Source organism: Harmonia axyridis, chromosome 3, assembly GCF_914767665.1.
Source record: "Harmonia axyridis chromosome 3, icHarAxyr1.1, whole genome shotgun sequence".
Taxonomy (NCBI): domain Eukaryota; kingdom Metazoa; phylum Arthropoda; class Insecta; order Coleoptera; family Coccinellidae; genus Harmonia; species Harmonia axyridis.
Window position 1 is genome coordinate 62,644,146 of NC_059503.1, and position 17,717 is coordinate 62,661,862.

A 17,717-nucleotide genomic window follows, 5' to 3' on the forward strand; every position below is an offset into this window, starting at 1 on the left:
AAAATCGAAACTATTGAGGAAATAGTAAACAAACAAATAAAGAAGGCAATAGAGTCGCTAAAAGCGAACGAGAAGAGAGAATCAAGAAAGACCATACAAATCCCAATAAGAAAAACAGACAAGAGGAAATACCTCTTTCAAAGAACCAAATAAAAGAAAAAAACTGACATGCAAAAGGAAATAAAGACTCCTAAGACTTGCGTTCTATATACAGAATATTTTCAAAGGCGAACCTTTTGGAAATAGTGAAACTAGGGTTGTACTGTTGTTCTGTTTATGATTCAATAAACTATATTATTATTATTATACTGTATTTTGTGAAGAACTATTCCTAAAGGGCAATGCAAATTGAAGCCCTAGGACAGGACGTAGACTACGATTAGTGTCGAACGCAGTCGGAATTCGAGGAATCGTACATTTTGTGATCTACTAATACCAATATCAGCGATCGACTTGATGCATAGATCATTTTGGGTATTGGTGGATTCCATACGAACCGTGGAAGAAACACAGAGACTGCAATTGCAAAGAAAGGAATTTGAAGAAGTGCATATCATTATCAAGAATATCAGCCTGTATATGTACCTTAATTTATTGCCGCGAGTACGCAATGTTTTACTCTAGAGACCATCGATTTATATGAGGTTTTCACAATTATTCATTTCAAAGTGTTCGTCATTCCGGAAAGCCCCTACTCATTAATTTTTTTCAATTGAAAAAAATACATTAATTTTCCATTGAAAAATAAGTATAGGCATGATATAACTTTCCAAACGAACATTTCTTTTTTTATGAATTTTCACATGGAAATATTCCACAAAAAGTCAGAGGCAGAAAATGCAGTTCCTATAAAACAATAAATAAATTTATTTTATGTATGTGGTAGAAAAGCACGGTAAGTCAGAGGAACGTTTGAGATCGCTTCATAACTTATCCTGAAAAGTGGTGGGATCTCAAAAGCGCTGAGTAAAGAGGAATGGTTAAACTTTGGCAGAGAAACGCCATCGTGGTGTAAACCCTTCTTAAGAGTTTTGAATATTTTGAATATTTGAAATTCGTATGGGACCATCTGCAACCCAAATAGGATACCCACAACAGGCACCTTCGATAAAATAGGAGGCGAAATCATTCGTGTTCTCATCGATACAGATATTCTATAAGAAATAAGCAATGATTATATACCAATCGATCATTGCAAATAAAACTCATAGTATAACTAATTATTTCCACGTTGAATACTGTCATTTCTTGAGTATAGGTAGATATTATCTTTGATTAAAACCCACGTCCTGTGGTTCAAGTTCAAGGGTCGCAGGTCCTGTCGGCGTCTATTGAACTCCGGACAAAAAAAGGCAAATGTTTCACTTATTCTGTTGAATAATACATTTTTAGAGATACCATCGACGCCACCTCTTGAATATGTTTCGCCGTCGATTTGAGTAGGTAGAAATCGGACGCAATAGGACAAGTATTGTGGGCATTTTTTTTTATCAAGGACTTGTTGGGAAATACCAGTGGGTTCGAAAAATCGAATGCAGGTAGAGAAGAAATATCGTTAATATGGATAATGTAAATCGAACTGTGGATTCGATTTAGTTTGGTTCATCATTTTACTACAATCGTCACATCCACATTTGAAAAAATTATTTAGGGGTGAAAATATTGAAAACAAACCATACAAACATACAAAAAGATTCATTATATTGATGAAAATACCTCTATAGGTATCCCTGGAGGTATCCACATTTTTTCATATAATAAAGAGTGTTTTTTTTTAGAGCTATAGAACTTTAAATTGCAATGAAACAACGTTGGATTATTCGATTGACATGAATTTTATTTATCCGCAAAATAATCTTGTGACATTACATTTTAAATATGATTTCTGGCATATGACCGCCACGGCTGGCTCGGATGTAGTCCAATCTGGAAGTCCAATTTTCGATGACTTTTTCCAACATTTGTGGCCGTATATCGGCAATAACACGGCGAATGTTGTCTTCCAAATGGTCAAGGGTTTGTTGCTTATCCGCATAGACCAATGACTTTACATAGCCCCACAGAAAGTAGTCTAGTGGTGTTAAATCACAAGATCTTGGAGGCAAATTCACAGGTCCAAAATGTGAAATTAGGCGGTCACCAAACGTGTTTTTCAATAAATCGATTGTGGCACAAGCTGTGTGACATGTTGCGCCGTCTTGTTGGAACCACAGCTCCTGGACATCATGGTTTTTCAATTCAGGAAAAAGTTAGTAATCATGGCTCTATCTATACCGATCACCATTGACTGTAACGTTCTGGCCATCATCGTTTTTGAAGAAGTTCGGACCAATGATTCCACTAGCACATAAAGGGCACCAAGAAGTCAGTTTTTCTGGATGTAACGGTGTTTCGACATACACTTGAGGATTAGCTTCACTCCAAATGCGGCAGTTTTGTTTGTTGACGTAGCCATTCAACCAGAAGTGCGCTTCATCGCTAAACAAAATTCGCTTATGAAAATCGGGAACAACGGCAATCTCATTTTTGCACTATTTGCAAGCGTTGTTCAGGCGTGAGTCTATTCATGATGAATTGCCAAACCAAACTGAGAATAAATCACTTGACAGCTGTTGAATCGGTCGCCATCTTGAACAGTAATGCCAACTTAAAGTTATATACCTCGAAAAAAAAACACCCTTTATTTTCATTTTAATAAGAAATCCTGCTATAAATATGATTTTTTAATTCCTATCTGACCATTTCACATCGATAAATATTCAGTATCACTCCATCGCACTTCATTTATTTCCTGATTCTGCTTTTTGATGTGTTTTTTCATTTGAAATTCTTTTCATCTGACATCAAATTCCATCAGAAGAAAAATAAATAGAATCCAACATTTTCTGAATCGCCCTCGTCAGATCACCGGCATAACTCTGTTTTCGTGTAGAATGAAAAGTAGAAACGACCAACAGTCACGATTCTAAAATTTACATATCATATCCCGTGAATTTTATTATCGTAACCTATGAATTGAGTTATGTGCATCAACATCTCCCAGATAGCTATCTAGAAAGGTTCCGTCTCTTTCTCCCAGCACTATCTGGTCGCCATAAGCACCTGTGCGGCATGAAAACAAGGTGAAATTTCGAAATTCAGTTGATTTATGGAGGAAATTTTCACCAGACCTCAAATTGGCATTCTACCAAATCGGTTACGATACCTCGCAACGTGATGTTTACACTTCCCGGTTAATGGTGCCTTGCAAACTGGCTTATTAACACCTAATGGGGATTTACGCAATCGAACGTGGGATCAACGAGAGAATGCAAAACAGAAGAGAAAAACGGAATTATATCATATGGGGTGTTGTGTTCATAGCAATAGAGTACAGTAATTCATTCTAGGAAAATTCATAAATTTCTATAAAAAATATACACTATTTCAAAGAAAAATTTGACGCCCACTTAAAGCATCTTGAGAACTATAGACTTGGAGAAAATCTTCAATTTTATTTCGAAAATAATGGTTCTGTGCGAAATGAGTATCGCGCACTAGGTCCATTTCATTTTGTTTGGCGATGAAGCGCACTTCTGGTTGAATGGCTACGTCAACAAACAAAACTGCCGCATTTGGAGTGAAGCTAATCCTCGAGTGTATGTCGAAACACCGTTACATCCAGAAAAACTGACTGTTTGGTGCGCTTCATGGGCTGGTGGAATCATTGGTCCCTACTTCTTCAAAAACGATGATGGCCAGAACGTTACAGTCAATGGTGATCGGTATAGAGCCGTGATTACTAACTTTTTCATTCCTGAATTGAACAACCATAATGTCCAAGAAGCTGTGGTTCCAACAAGACGGCGCAACATGTCACACAGCTCGTGCCACAATCGATTTATTGAAAGACACGTTTGGTGACCGCCTAATTTCACGTTTTGGACCTGTGAATTGGCCTCCAAGATCTTGTGATTTAACACTGCTAGACTACTTTCCGTGGGGCTATGTAAAGTCATTGGTCTATGCGGATAAGCCACAAACCCTTGACCATTTGGAAGACAACATTCGCCGTATTATTGCCGATATACGGCCACAAATGTTGGAAAAAGTCATCGAAAATTGGACGTCCAGATTGGACTACATCCGAGCCAGCCGTGGCGGTCATATGCCAGAAATCATATTTAAAATGTAATGCCACAAGATTATCTTGCGGATGAATAAAATTCATGTCAATCTTTGTTTTATTGCAATTTAAAGTGCTATAGCTCTAAAAAAAACATCCTTTACAAGATTCTAATTTCACCGAAAATAATCTCAACTTTTTCAAATTGAATAGGCAATCCTCTATTTAATTGCATATTCAGAATTGATTCTTAATTCATATGTTCATTTGGTTTACATTTCCTGAGCTATCTTGACTAAGTAGTTCTCAAGTTATTTTCCATTTCTAGGAAAAAAATAACTGACGAAGGTCTATGAATTGCGCATTTCCCGAGTGAATAAATATTCTTCAAAAAACTCTTAGTAAAATGGATGTATTTTTCATCAAAATTGAAAAATTGCAAAACATTTGAAAATCATCATTGAAATATGATTGAAAAACTTTTCAATTTTCAAAGTGATATGAAACAAAAACAATACATTTTTTTGTGAAGAAATTTAGTGAGTTCATTCGAAACCGCCATACGTAGGTAAAAATTGAAGCGATTTCCGCACAATATCAAAATGAATATGCAATGAAGAACCTAGTGAGAAAGGTAGAGTATGCACCCTTAACAGCACAAACTAATTAGTTTTGGACCATGAACACCGATGCATAAAATCTAACCAAAACGTTTCACGAGGAAGTAATAAACTATCATTTCGTTTTATTTGACGAGGTGCAACAACTTAAACAAATTTATATGCCGAACGTCTAGCTCTTCGTCCGTTTTTATAATCCTTCCGGTAATATTCGATGCACAAGCACTCTCAGCCACGTCTTCATCATATGCTATCGATAGAAATAGCATTATCGATTTGTAAAACAGATTTTTAATTCAATCAATGGATAAAGATGGATAAGATCTTGTCTATCGATACTTGCGTTTGATGTCCATATAGGGGATATAATGACATGAAAATGAAGGTTATCTAACACTTGTAAGTTTTCGAGGCTGTGCTAGAAAAACATATGGGACAACGGATTACACATTTTATGCAGGACATCGCATAATGTATAGCGTCGGTTTCATTGACGACGTTTCAATATTTATTTTAGAGCTATAGAACTTTAAATTGCAATAAGACAACGATGGATTATTCGATTGACATGAATTTTATTTATCCGCAAGATAATCTTATGGCATTACATTTTAAATATGATTTCTGGCATATCACCGCCACGGCTGGCTTGGATGTAGTCCAATCTGGACGTCCAATTTTCGATTACTTTTTCCAACATTTGTGGCCGTATAGCGGCAATAACACGGCGAATGTTGTCTTCCAAATGGTCAAGGATTTGTGGCTTATCCGCATAGACCAATGACTTTACATAGCCCCACAGAAAGTAGTCTAGCGGTGTTAAATCACAAGATCTTGGAGGCCAATTCACAGGTCCAAAACGTGAAATTAGGCGGTCACCAAACGTGTCTTTCAATAAATCGATTGTGGCACGAGCTGTGTGACATGTTGCGCCGTCTTGTTGGAACCACAGCTCCTAGACATCATGGGTTGTTCAATTCAGGAATGAAAAAGTTAGTAATCATGGCTCTATACCGATCACCATTGACTGTAACGTTCTGGCCATCATCGTTTTTGAAGAAGTACGGACCAATGATTCCACCAGCCCGTAAAGCGCACCAAACAGTCAGTTTTTCTGAATGTAACGGTGTTTCGACATACATTTGAAGATTAGCTTCACTCCAAATGCGGCAGTTTTGTTTGTTGACGTAGCCATTCAACCAGAAGTGCGTTTCATCGCTAAACAAAATTCGCTTATGAAAATCGGGAACAACGGCAATCTCATTTTGGGCCCATTCGACGAATCTATGCCTTACTTGATGATCGTTTGGCTTCAATTCTTGCACGAGTTGGATTTTGTAAGCACGCAAACCAAGATCCTTCCGCAAAATCTTCCATAAAGTGGATGGACACAGATCCAATTCCTGTGCTCGATGGCGGATAGACTCATTCGGGTCTTCCTCAATGCTACGCTCTACAGCAGCAATAGCTTCTTCGGTACGCTCCGTACGGCGTCTCTGGGGATGCGAGTTATCAATTTTTCCTTCCTCGAAGGTAGATATTATTTTACTATTTTAATTGAAAAAATAAACCAAAATAACAAGAAAAAAATGTAATTTTTTCAGGATTGAAATTGATTGTGAATAATTGATATTAGAATCAGATTACAAATTAATTTCGTTGAAACTTCAAATAAGTGAACGAAAAGTATTCAACCTCAGCCCAAGGTGTTATCCAGTGAAATATTTCAAATATTCAACTAGCTCTGTCACACATATACCGTGAACATTCAACACTGTGGGCAGTGCAGTAATATCTTTATTACGTGGTTTACACGTAATGGCACTTCGGGCTGAACGACGAAGGAAAAAAAACGTCCACCGGTAGTATATATCTCGGCCCACGAGATTCTACTCGCCCGTATGCTTTTGTCACAGTTTTAATGAATTCAAGTGATCTTTTAACTTTTAGTAACTCGGCTAAGTACCCAATATTGAAATGTGAACGACGATTTCTTATTTTTATGGCAGCCTTGTAGAACAAAGATATACAGGGTGGGACACGGTCGATGGTACCTAAATGAAAACTTGATTTCAATTAGGAAACCTTACAATTTAGGATAGGATCAAATTATACAGGGTGATTCATCGGGATGGCCTATAAGACGTGTATGGAAAACTAATCATAATTTTGTGCTGAAAATTTGCATATTGGGGTTTGAGACAATGATCTTTCTCCCTAAAATATTTTCAGATCTCAACAACAGACTACTACTTCCTTATTTCAAATGGCACACCCAGTATATTATTGCATCATGAGATAGCTTTTTTATGGCAATTTCGGCAATATGCCATAGGTACCTTGGGTAAAAATTCAACGGTTCATGAGTTATCGGGATTCTTATGGAAAAAAAGGTGGCGATGAGGACCTATATTTTTTTGAAAATTACAGCAGAAAAAGCTTTCTTCGAAAAATTTTCTTTCTTTTTCGATTCCGTAAATACGTAGCATTATAAGACTGTTTTCGGCTTGGCCCAAAAATGTACAGGGTGTTTGAAAGATGATCATGAACTTGGACAACTCAAATTCATCAAAACTCAAGATTTTCAAATAAGAATCTATATTTTTTATTACTTCAGTCGATACTACGTCCAAAAATAGTGGGCGTTACTTAAGCAAACCCTATACATAAAATGAATACTTTAAAAGTTATCGAGGAAGAACTTCAAATGAGGAAAAACCGCTATTTATAACTGTGTGAAGTAGTCTGCGATTTCCAAAAAACACAGAAAGAAACTAAAATTCGATGTTTTCATAACTAAATTTGACATATCAAGAATTGTAATGAATTATTCGTAATTGAAAATTGTATTTGTTTATGGATTTCTCAACATTCCCAACGAAAAATTAATTAAAATCCATTAATGTAAAATTTAGTTATCCAAACATCGAATTTTAGTTTCTTTCTGTGCTTTCCGGAAGTAACAGACAGTTATTAACACAGTTATAAATAGCGTTTTCTCCTCATTTGAAGTTCTTCCCCGATAACTCTTGAAGCATTCATTTTAGGTATAGGGTTTGCCTCGGGGTTTGCTTAAGTAACCCCACTATTTTTGGACGTAGTATCGACTGAAATAATGAAAAATATAGGTTCTAATTTGAAAATCTTGAGTTTTGATGAATTTGAGTTGTACAAGTTCATGATCCTCTTATAAACACCCTGTACATTTTTGGGCCAAGGCGAAAACAGTCTTATAATGCTACATATTTACGGCTCACTCTGTATATTAAATATTTAGCCCTTTCAAATTATCATTAGGTTTATTGGCGATAAAAAGGGTATAACTTCCCATTTTGAGGCACCTCCCTTTTGTTCTATTTCTATTTTGTTCTGAACGATCAATAATTGAATTCTTCCTTCAGATACTTGACAAAATATTCAGATGTACGAATAACTTAAATTACTAACAAATAATTTGGTGCAGTCTCTTCTTTTCAAATGTCCTATTCTTGTTGAACAAGATCTTATCGATGATATACGTAAATACCTGGTGAAGCCACATAATGGTGGCGTATTCATTATATTATAATTTTGTTGAAATGAAGTTTTATTCAAAATGAATAAACATCAGGTTAGGACCAAATCCATCAAATGCTCTCAAAAGAGGGTGGGAAATTCCGTATACTACGATAATAAAATCAACATTCAATGGAAAGATATTTTTGAAGGAATATGTACAGTATTGGACTTCAAATTGATTGAATTAGCTGTCTATATATTTTGAACTGTGTAAAAAAGAAAATTCTTCAAAAAATTCACTTCCTTCGGGGAAATTAATTCAAATTATGGTGTCTCCCAAACTGAAAATTCGAAACCTAATACAAGTTGACTAACTGTCGATTCTCGAAACTACTCAATGGGTTTCAATGTGTGATGCCTCACATAATACAAATTCGTGTATGATGAGTTGCCTGGTCGGGCTCTGCCGACACTAGTACTGTTTCGTTGAGTTTGAGTTTTTTAAGGGAAGGATAAGCATATTAGGTAACTCAGCAATTCTGAAAATATATATTGAAAAATATAAAGGCAATAATATTCAAGTATTATAACAGTTCGCGAAAAGAAAACTGTTATCTACTTCATTTTTGGACGGTCAAAATGTTATCTAGTGCGAAACCTAGATGTCAGCAGTGTGAATGTGATTCTTTTCATAATGGTAAATTATCTCGCAAATTAAGTCGGTACAATCTGAACATTCTGATTCGGATCGCTTAATTATTGTTGCTTATTAGCATATTATCAAAAACAGATGGTTCAAAATGCACATTACAGTTGACTGGTTTAATTCGGTAGCGTGAACAAACAGTCGGATATATGACAAAGGGGGAATCATTTTTGCCTTATGACAAATACCTAGTTTTCGAAGAATAAGCGAGATACAGGGCGTTCAACGTCATTTCTGACCAATATTCTATTGAGTGTGGTGAGTTATGTATAACCTTTGAAGTTCCGTTTTCTGCTCACATCGCAGTATTTTTGAGTGCTCAATTCAGAAAAGGTGAAGAAATGAAAAAAAAATCCAAACTGGCAATGTTCGTGATTTTTTTCGGTTTCCAAATTGAATTTCGTTTCCTGAATGAACTCAATTTCTATGAAAACAATTTTTTATGAATCGAACAAAAATTTTTGAATATGTCTTGGTACAGTGAAGACAAAATTCAACAGAAATGATTGAGATGTTTAACGATTGAACTTTTTTATACCAACACGAATATAGAAACAAAATGAAACGGTTCCTCTTTTGAAGCCATTAATATCCTTGGATTAGTTCAAATTTACATTCCACAAGTAATACCTCGAGGTCAAGAGTGTAACTCCCAACAGCGATTCATTGAAATTTTCAATTTCGAAATTTTGGCCCTCTTAGCCCAATCAGTTTTTTTTCAATCATGTTAGAGGGCCGAAGGAGAAATTTGGATGGCTTCAATGTAGGAACCGTTTGATATTTTTCGATTCTGTTTTCAAATTCTTATAAGATATAAAAAAAACAATCTTGAAACGATACAACAATTTCGAGTGAATTTCTTTTTCGCTGTAGAATTGTTCAAATTTCGATATTTCATTTGTGAACCTTTTCTAACAGTTATTCGTTATAAAATGAAAATTTTTTTCGATATTCTCCATGAATTTTCTATGATTCTGATGTCGAAGAGATTAACACGAAATTTTGCATAAAGTTTAAAATTGTTATTTTATATTTACATACACACATACTTGCAAAATCTCAATCAATCTCAAATCAATGCCGCTGCTGGATTAGGTTTTTTCTATATTCTGGTCGTAAACGCTCAAAAAATTCTAACAAATTTTAACAGTTTTCAAGCAACAAGCATTCGAAATCTATTATAATTTTTTTGAACTTTTATCAATGTCCTTGGACTACTACTAAAGAGAACCAACCTCGAAACATGGAACAAATTCATTTTTAGCTGAACAGACCACTTTGAGATATAATCCTGAAACACGTCGATTTTTTTTTTAATTTACCGTATTTTTAAATAATTATCTAATATACAGGGTGAATTACTTTCGAGTAATGACGTCACCGTCATTTTTTTTTTTATAGAACACCCCCATTTTGTCTCAATTTTCGATAACTTTAGCTGAGCTGATTCCAAAATGTTTCACATGTTGATTCCAATTGGTACACGGTGCAGAAAAATAATAAATTAAATCTGAAAAATAATTAAAACATACCACTTACTGCACCAATAAATTACTACACAAATAATGACATTTCACAAAAAACTAGACAACTATGTTTTTTTTAAATTGATGAGAAATAATTTCTTTCATAATCTGTCTGTTAGACCAAGTACCAAACATGTTTGGAAACAGCTCATTTTTATTAATCAGGTTGTTACATTCAAACCAATTGCCGCTAGACAATAAGTATTTTTGATAATATTGTTAATTTAACTAATAAAGAATGTTACGCGTTACTTTATGAGCAAACACAAAACAATTGTATGTTTGTCCACCCTGTACCAACTGGAATCAACATGAGTGATACATTTTTGGAATCAGCTCATCTAGAGTAATCGGAAACTTGAGACAAAATGGGGGTGTTCCATTTGAAGAAAAATGACGATGACGTCATTATTCGAAAGTAATTCACCCTGTATATTAGATTATTATTTTAGAATACGGTAAATTGAAATCAAAAATCGACGTACTTCTGGATTATTTCTTAAAATGGTCTGTTTAGTTAAAAATGAATTAGTTCCATACTTTACGGACACAGTGTATATGATTTATTGAAAGACACGTTTGGTGACCGCCTGATTTCACGTTTTGGACCTCTGAATTGGCCTCCAAGATCTTGTGATTTAACACCGCTAGACTACTTTCTGTGGGGCTATGTAAAGTCATGGTCTATGCGGATAAGCCACAAACCATTGACCATTTGGAAGACAACATTCGCCGAGTTATTGCCGATATACGGCCACAAATGTTGGAAGAAGTCATCGAAAATTGGACGTCCAGATTGGACTACATCCGAGCCAGCCGTGGCGGTCATATGCCAGAAATCATATTTAAAATGTAATGCCACAAGATTATCTTGCGGAGAAATAAAATTCATGTCAATCGAATAATCCATCGTTGTTTTATTGCAATTTAAAGTTCTATAGCTCTAAAAAAACGCCCTTTACAACGCGGGATTCCATCGCTTCTCTAACGTCCCCCGTATAGGAATCCGATAATTGAGGCCGACACGAATCACTCGCTGCTCCGTATCCGTGACTTTTAAATGGGAACAGTTGTGCGGTACAGTCCAGGGAATTAATTTCACGATTGGCGGTGGAACAAATAAGCGATGTTCTGATGGACAGGAACCGTTAATGTTCCGGCGATTTCCTGATCCGTTTTGGGCGGTAAGGTCGGATAATTGAGGCGAATATGTTTCCTCGATAATAAATTGGCACTAGGAAGAAGAACTTCTAGGAGAAATCACGATATGATACAAAACAATATATTATGGAATCGAAGTGAACATAAATATTGCTGATATCAAGAGAATATCTATATTGGCATGACAGACAATTTTTAATTCCGGAAAAAAACCTCCTCGAGCGGGAATCGAACCCGCAACCCCCGAAGGAATAGTCCAGCACTCTCACTAATGAGCTACCGAGGAAGCAGAAAGTTCCAACCGCATACCAAGGAACCACTTCTCCCAGAATCAAAAGTTAGTAGTAAGTTAATGTGGAAAGGAAAATAATTCACTATCGGTGATCATCAGATATTGAGTATCTGAGAAAATAAACCACAATAATAACAAAAGATTGTTGTGTATGAAGCAATGGCAAATACAGGTGTTTCTAAATTAGATACAAACGAAAATGAGAGATTCCTTGGATAATTTCAAGAAAGAACCAAAAATTTGATCACCCCAAAATATATCACAATCCTCTGGTAGACTCAGAAGCAATATGAAAGGATGTACGGCTTCAAGTCAACACAACAGAAATTTCAGTGAGTTGCTCTATAGTAACAGAATGTTCCTAAATTGGAGTTTCAAATGAAAATGATAGAATCCATGCTTAATTTGAAAAATAAAAAGTGCAAATGCTTTGTTTTCGAGCTAAATGATGTTTTTTGCAGTCCTATTTTTTTGAATTTGCATGAATCATTGCTACATATCGCGAAAATAAATTCCAAAATTAATTTTTAATTTATTCGTCACAGCACACTGAATTTTTATGATGATTTGGATTTCCTTGATTATTTTGAGAGAATTGTTTTTTTCTCGAAATCAGCAGCAGATACGACAAAACCACAAAATATCTAAAATGTTAGTTTTTTTTCATTTTTTTTTTAGACTACCATTGTTCCACCCAAAAAAAATTCTGAAATAAGAAAGCGAGCACTGTTTTAAAAAATATATCACCCTGTAGATTAACGATCGGAATTGGAAAACCTATGCCAAATTTCAGTTGAATATCTTGTGATTTGCAGATGCTTTAAGGAAAAAAGTTAAAAATCATAATTTAACATGTAGCTCCTGTATATCAAAAACAAATCGTTTGCGGAGCCCAGATCATAAGACTTTTTTCTTAATATTATCCGAGTGATTACTCGGAAGAAAATGAAAGATTCTTTAGTACCTCTAATTCAGGAACACCCTATATAATATACAGGGTAATTCCTAACTACGGTACGAAACTTCAAAGAGTGATATACTCCTGGCCATATTGAAAAGTTCGTTATGTTCTTGATTCAGACCGAATATGGAAAAATATCGTGAAAATTAACTCTAAGAAAATCAGAACATGGATCATGAATTGACGCATTCCTTTGAATTTCAATAGTAAAGATATGTTTGTAGAATAAGTTCACATCATATTGAAGAAACATCACTATTTCAATATTGATACGATTAGCAGCATTTGTTCTCGACTATGTTATAGAGTTCAACTGGAGAATTTTTACTCTTAATAATTTCTAGTGAAACAATTAACATTACCGTTACTTCAAGAAATTTTATTCTTCATGAATAATAACAATTATTTCATAGTTGATTATTATACGGAACAAGAAGCTTGCTATTAGAAGTAAATTATTCCATTCTAAATGATTATTGGCTGAATCTGTTTCTTCAAGTTCATGGCAAATAGCGATTTCATGCAAATTTTTGCATATGATGAAAATGGTTTATAGAATTCATCGCTTCAGTTGGCAAAAGTGTATTCAAATATCGCTATAAATTGAAAATGAATGTGTATTATTTCCGTCGCAAATTTGAATTTCACAGAGCATTGAACCCAAAAATTTCAAGCTGTTGTCTTCGACTTATTGAGTGAAGCATAATTACAAATTCTTAAAAATGTAAGGAGTTCGATTATCAGAATAAAAAATTTCAGATTATACTGTTATTCTTCTTCAATTATCATCATTTACAAACTCGAATCAATGATTTCATTTTCAAAATCTTCTTGATAATAATCAATCAAAATAATGCCTAATTTATTACTGTCAACCTGGATTTCAAAAATCAATTGGGAAAAATAATTCTGAGAATTCAAATGTAAATAAAAGATAATAATTAGACCCTCCTAAACAAACAGGTTATCGACCCTCTTGACGTCAGAATGTCATAAAAGTTTGACAAGTATCGTACCTTTCAGAAAACATATGGGTCTTTCAGCATGTGTTCGACCGAAGATCTTTATGCTTTGTGATGAGAAAATGTAATCATCCACATGTGAACACAATGTGAAATCGATCGCAATGTAACTTATGTTTGATATCGAAATGGAATGAAATTTGTGAATCCCGAATAGTTAAAAAACAGTCTAATGTTTTTCATTTATGAATAAAAAACCCCGTCCTCGATAGATTCGAAACAAATTGATAATTGCAAAACAGTCATAAACTATAGGCGCACACTTTTCAAACCCTTGAGTTGAAAATAATATTTTTGCGTATGTATGGGACTCAGATGTCGATTCTTTCAGAAAATTTGTGAAGTGAGTAGCTTTCGCTGTTACATCAAAAATGATACTATGTCATTCTACGGTGTTATAATTTGATTATTCTTTATTCTCGACCTGTAATATACTATCAAGGAACGTTATCAACGATGATGAACTGATCGTTGCATAGAATTATAAGAGCACGATGTTTGAGATGAATTCGGAAATGTTGTCTGAAGATAAGACAAACTAGGGTAGAATAGGTGCATTACCTTGAGATCCTTGAGTGACATCAAGTCACTCAAAAAGTTTTTTGGAAAAAACCTATATTATTCATTCAGTCGCTTTTACGTAGGTATAAAGAGAGAGAGGTCTCAAGCAAATCCTATACTTAAAGAGTTATCGAGGAAAAACTTGAACTAAGGAAAACTGCAATTTCTCATTGAATGGAGTAGTCTATGACTTCCAGAAAACATAAAAGAAAACTAAAAAGTCCAAATTTCAGGAATTGTAAAAAATTATTCGTTAAGATGGTTGAAAATCCATAAACCAATAAAATTTTCAATAATAATTAATGACATTTCATGAAATGTCAAATTTAGTTATCCAAATTTCGATTTTAGTTTCTATGTTTTCCGGAAGTCATAGACCCAGTCAAAGACTACTCCACTCAGTTAGAAATTGTAGTATTACCCCAGTTCAAGTTTTTCCTCGATGACTCTCAAATTTTTCGTATTCAGAATCAGAATAAATATTCAAAGATATATGTAACCAATAATTAAAACTGTCCTGACTGATGGCAGGAAATGGTGAAATATTTCTATTTTCTATAAAATACTTGATTGATTTTTCGATCTGACTACGAAGCTGGTAATTCGACGTACTAAGAGCCTCAACATCATATGCCTATTCTACATGATTTCTCAAACCAGTAATAACATTGCTAAAATCAGAAAATGTAATGAAATTTTGTTGGTTAATCTCATTTTAATCAATTCTTCCTTCAGTAGAATGAAGATATTTAGGATGCGAAATCATTTTCTTCAGAACCCGTCATATATCAATTCTGACTTTGAAAGTAAACGGAGGAATGGATTTGGTTGCGAAATATTCATCTTTTTTTACATGAGCCATAGAATTGTGCCGAAAATCATATTCGAAATCATTAAAAGCATCAGTCACACAACGAACTAAAACTACGTAAAAATGCATTTCAATAATACCCCTATGGACCACACTGGTCTATGCGAATTATTAGAAAGTAATTAAGAAGTGATAGATGCAGCCGATGAGTGCAACCAAAAACGATCTCAAAGTGGAAAGGGGAATACGAGGGGAAATATTCAGCCAATAAGATCAATCAAATCGGGACATTCTTGTTTCCAAGACGATTTGCTAAATACCGGGGTTTATTTGAGAGTATTGATAGCAATATTTTCATAAATTCCAAAGGAATTTCTGAAAACTTGGACAACCCTTGTATAATTGAAATATTCGAGCTTCCTCCAAGTGACTTTGGATATACTATAACACCACTGTCCAATTTTTCTGGTTTAAAAAACTAATGGCCTTTTCTAGAATGTCGTAAGCAATACATTCTCGCATCAAAACCAAATGTTTTGGATGGTTTCCCAGTTTACGTGAGCCATGAAACTGACGATTCGGCAGTATTATTATTGGATATCATCGTTAACCGAAACATCTTTTTTCCAAATATCAAATTCTCGTTTTTCTACGAATTGTACCGTGACAAGAATTAAAAATTTTCACAATTATTGCTGAATTGTTCGCTTTTGTTTCAATTAGCACCCTCCGGATGTGGACTTTAATTGAAACACATTCCTGAAGAGGCTCGATTAAAAGGCATCAACAACAAAATGATGTCATTTCCATTTGAAATGGAACGCTGTAATAAAACCAGATAAAAGAATGGTACCTACTAATTGACTTTTCGATTGTTCGGACAAATCGAAATTGACCGAGGAAAGTGGTCGAAGACAATAATCAATAAATAACAATTCGAACAGACACAAATAAAATTCGAATTGAAACATAATACGTTCCATCATCGTTGTTCTAAACGTTAAAGGAAAATTATTTAATTTGAAATGATTGAATAAAATAAGGCTAGAATAAAAACTCTGAACGAAGCTTGGAATTTTTATTCTATGCATACAATGTTGTACAAGGAAAACTTCTCAAGGACCCGTCAAATTTTGATTCGAGGGGGGACAACTTCTTCCATTTTCAATTTGAATCCGAAAAATCGAAGTGTTAAGTTTTGGTTGGACCACACTGTATAACATACTACAAAGAATTTCAATTCACTTAAATACTATTTCGATATTGCTTGATTTTTCCATGATTCTGATGATGCTATCAGCACAAAATTGGAATTGTTATTTCATATCTCATTTCCGATGGTTTTGTGGTCACGAAAATATTGGTTAATTCTATTTCGATATCCTTTTTAAATATTCCTGGTTTTGGTGAAGCGATCAACATGATGTATTGCATGAAGCTTGAACAGTTTTACATCTCAATGACAATTTAATTTCGATCGAATCGAAGAAAATGAAGTAGTAGTTGAAGTCTACTCGAATCGGTATGTAAATGTATGGGTCAGTAAATAAGGTTCCAGTATAATTTGGCGTTCTGCTCAAATAGCAAGAGTTTAGACGAACTGACTATTGAACTTATGTGGAAGAAGTTTTTTAACATATGGACACATGGAACGAGTGTAACAGAGCATCCTGTACATCACCTTCCGGGCTCTATTTTTGATAAGAGGGAATGCCACCACGTCACTGCTCAATTCAAAACGAAATTATAGATTTTTGCTCTTACAACCACCGATCTTCGTGAATTTCTCACATAATTTCTTCAAAGAATAATATACACTGTAGAATGACAATAATTTTAATTTGCGAATGAAAAAAATTTTTGGTAACGTTTTTCGCAAAAAAAATTGATATGTTCAATGTACAAAGAGAAACCTACAAAGAGCCATCACAAAAAAATAAAACTATAATTTTGTGAGAATAATCGACCGTCGTACAATGCTGCTTTCTCCTTATATGCGTCGTAGAGAGAAAGAAGATAAAGTGATAGGACAAACTTCGTACACCGTACAAAGTTGCAGGAGCGCCAGAGGGGAACTGAATGGGTATCAAATGTTAGACTGATACGCGGAAAGCCATGTCGAGGTAATCCCTCTTAATTAAAAAGTATATTACCGCAACTACACTGCGCCAAAAAATTAACGCACATTATGGAAATCTCAAATTTATTCTACAACTGAAGGTGTTCTCAATGATAATTATTTTTATCAGAATTATGCATGCATATGTTATCCACTTTCAACGTTTTTTTTCAATACAGATGTTTTTTCCCAGCAGGAATAAAAAAAGATGAGATTATCAGATTTTGAATGTATTGGCTCCATTCTGAAATCAGTTGTTCTCGATCAATTCTAGTGATCAATAGGTTTTCTTTCGTTTGATTTTCTACACTCGATCGCTATGCAACGCGAAACAC

General features: G+C 34.5%; 1 protein-coding gene across 1 annotated transcript in view; it reads right to left on the reverse strand.

The window, feature by feature from the left end:
* LOC123676239 (unconventional myosin-XVIIIa) overlaps positions 1–17,717 on the reverse strand; it is a 136,371-nt gene that overhangs the window by 91,727 nt on the left and 26,927 nt on the right. The window lies entirely within an intron of this gene.